Raw genomic sequence first — 3,568 nt, forward strand, 5'->3', positions numbered from 1 at the left:
TTAAGACGGGTTCCCATTTCCTTTGTGACTTTGTTTATTAATGAGTTGACTCATCCAGAGTCAAACAGCTTGTTTCCACACTAGTGAGATGGATTTTCACTTCTGCCAAGTAGAGTCGGAGGCAGAGATAACAGCCAGCAACAACAATAGTCTTCCTCGCTCCATTTGCCAAGAACAATTGGCAGAAAGGACTTGGGGAATAACTTATCACCAGTGTACTGAAAGCCTCTGAAGCTCTGGAAGCACAGGGTTGCTATTTGCCAGCCACAGATAAACCGGAGGATACAGTAAAGAGCCAAGCTCATGCTAAAAATTTTACCTGACTGATACCGAGCTCAGTAAACTGGTGCCGTGTTCATGGGTTCATTCAAGTCAGGATTTAATAGGCTAATACAATTATTATTATTTTCACTCAATAAACCAAATTTAGGTCAAGTAGCTCTCACTTTTTTTAAAAGATGGTTTGGTCTTGTGGTATATTGTTCCCAGAAACTCAGAATTAAAATGCATCTTTGTATTGGTTTAGGTTAATTTAAAAATACATATATATAAAAATGGAATGGTTTTGTTTTAAAAGTGTGGCAGCTATATGGCATCTATAGGATTCTGCATTATGAGAATAAAGAAATCCTGTCATAATACCTTGCAGCACGCTTTCTCCTGTCTGTCACCTCCTCTAAGGATTGCACTTGGATTATTATTTAATTGTTGATATTGATGCCTATCACAATTCTCTACTCACCATGGGGCCCCTCCTCATGGCAGCCTCTGGGGAAGCAGCCCTCTCATCTGGTCTGGTTCCCCCTTCTGTAGTTGACTCACCCCATAGCCTCTCCCTTTGCAATTTGGGGTGCTCTCTCTCTCTCTTTGTGACTCAACCTTCTAGTTCACTATATAGTTCCCCCTTCCAGGGTATCAAATCCCTCTGGATCAGATATCCAGATGGTGTTGCTTACAATCCTGTGCCGCTACCCAGTGGCTGGTAGGGGAACCCAGGCCTGCCCACTACTCCAGATTCCAGCCCATGAACCCTAGAATCAGCAGCCAAGGTCTGCACGAATCTCTAACCTTGCTGCTCTTTCCCTGGGCTGCTTAATACTCCACTTCCTACAGGCTTTCTTCTTCATGCTTCTAGCTAAACTCTTCCCTCAGGGCCAGAGTTAGATTGCCAGCTTCCACACTGCAGCCCGCTTTCTGCTGCAAACTTCCAGGCTTTATACCTTAGCCAGCTTCTCCCTCAGCTGGGCTTTATCTGCCATTAGTCAAGCTGGGCCCTCCACCAGGTGTGGCCTATAAGGTTAATTGGCCCTATCTACACTACTTTAACCCCTCCAGGGCTTGTGTGGGGTGAACACCCCATCACAATGGCATACAAGGTTTCAGCAAAATAATGGATTAAGATGATAAAATGGATAAAGAATTTTTTGAATGTGTCAAAAAATAGTGGATGAAAACCAATAGTCTGTAATTCGGATTTTCAAAAAGTCTTTTAACAAAATCACTCACAAGGACGAAGGATATTTAGCAGCAATGCTGTGAGAAGAAAAATGCTGTTATGGATTAGAAACTAGCTAAGAGAGAGAGTAGGAATAAACAGTCAATTTAAATTCGTACAAGCAGTCTTTTTATTCTCTGTTTGTACCTGTTGTACCTGGTTCATGACTGGGGCTGCTAGGCAAATAATAAATATAAAACTGTAAAATATTAAAAATAACATTCAATATATTTATTAATGATCTGGAAAAGCTGAACAGTAAGGAGGCAAAATTTGAAAATGACACATTAGTTTAGTGAAAACTAGTGAAGGAACTTTGTAAACGTGGGTGTTATTAGTCAAAAAAATTCAGATACAAGTGTGTTTTTTTTTTTTTGTTTGTTTTTTTGAGTTGACAGCATGTCTAACTGTTGCAGGCTCAATACATCTCTCTGAATGTAATGGGTGTCAATGGATTTTTCAGTTTAACAGCAACTTTTTCTTAATTTTTAAAACAGCAAAACACTCAGAAGTCATAAATAAACAAAAATAAGGGAGAAAACAAAATATTATCTAAACTTCTGCTAGTGTTTTTCATCCTTGAAATGCTTTACAAATATCACTATTTCATCTCTTTGTGAGGTGAATAAAGTATTGTCATCTCAGTTTACACATGGGGAAATGAAGGCAAAAAGTAAGGATTCAGGTGGGGTGTTAAGCCACAGCTTGCCGTAGAAGGTGCATTGACCCAGTGGAAGCTCCAGTAGGCATTGTGCCTCATACAGGTACCACAGGAGAGCACATATATGCCCCCCATCCTTGTGCAAAGCCATTTCTACTAGCCAGCATGAAGGGAATGAATAGCCATGTCGTAGTCTCCTTTGGCTGCCTTAAACACCACTAGATTTTGTGAGGTCTTTGTACTTAGGAGGACACAAGGACTGCCACTGTGTCTACAAGGAGGGGAGGTTGGGCTCTCTGTGCCTTCTCCCTGCTTGTGCATCTGCCCAGGGTCCAGGCACAACTGATCCATAAATGACTTTCTGAAGGCCAATGTCAGAACTGGGATTAGGACACCAGACTTCCTGGTTTCCACTCCTCTACTCCGACCAAAAGACCACTTCCCTTTTGAAACATAAAAATAACACGTATACAGAGAGCATTGTTCTTATGCTCAACTCTGATAAGTCAAGAGGAATGATTCAACACCTTGTCAAGACACAGATATGTGTAGTATCATAAAGATTAACAACTTGGGGACCCAACAGCTTTGCCTCCAAAATAGTACCCTTCCAGTGCTGAACCACAAACCATGAGTCTTCTCTGAAGCTCTCTCTAAAGCTAATGTCCCAACTTGACTTCTCTGAGATGTAGCCAAACTCAAACTGAGCTTCTACCAGCTCCCAGCCATCCAATTTCAGAACCTGCCCTCAAAATCAACAGACCTCCTACCAATTTAATCCCTTCTTTGGGATTTTGTGCAACAAAAAGAGAGTGCTTTTTCACAAGCAGATTCCACTTAATAAATTTTTCAGACACACATTTGTTGTTGTCATTGTCCTTGGATAACTCAGTTTTATTCAGGGGAAAATTCCAACCTGGGGGTTGGGACTCCTTTTAAGTCAGTGGAATTGCACCCTCTTACAGGAGGTCTGGATTTGGCCTGTAGTTCTGAGAAAGGATTACTGTCTTTTCCATGCTTTTATGTTTTTTTGAAATAACCGTAGGGATATTTATTGAAATAGTAGACTGAGCAAGTTTAGTATTCTTGATTCCTCAACTTCAGATAGACACACCAGTGCGAATTACTCCATTTTAGCAGGTGAGGATGTTTTGCAAAAAAACACACATGCATTCCGCTCTACTCTGCTCTGGTTAGGCCTCAGCTGGAGTATTGTGTCCAGTTCTGGGCGCCACATTTTAAAAAAGATGTGGAGAAATTGGAAAGGGTCCAAAGAAGAGCAACAAGAATGATTAAAGGTCTTGAGAACATGACCTATGAAGGAAGGCTGAAAGAACTGGGTTTGTTTAGTTTGGAAAAGAGAAGACTGAGAGGGGACATGATAGCAGTTTTCAGGTATCTAAAAGGGTGTC

Source organism: Malaclemys terrapin, chromosome 2, assembly GCF_027887155.1.
Source record: "Malaclemys terrapin pileata isolate rMalTer1 chromosome 2, rMalTer1.hap1, whole genome shotgun sequence".
Classification (NCBI taxonomy): Eukaryota; Metazoa; Chordata; order Testudines; family Emydidae; genus Malaclemys; species Malaclemys terrapin.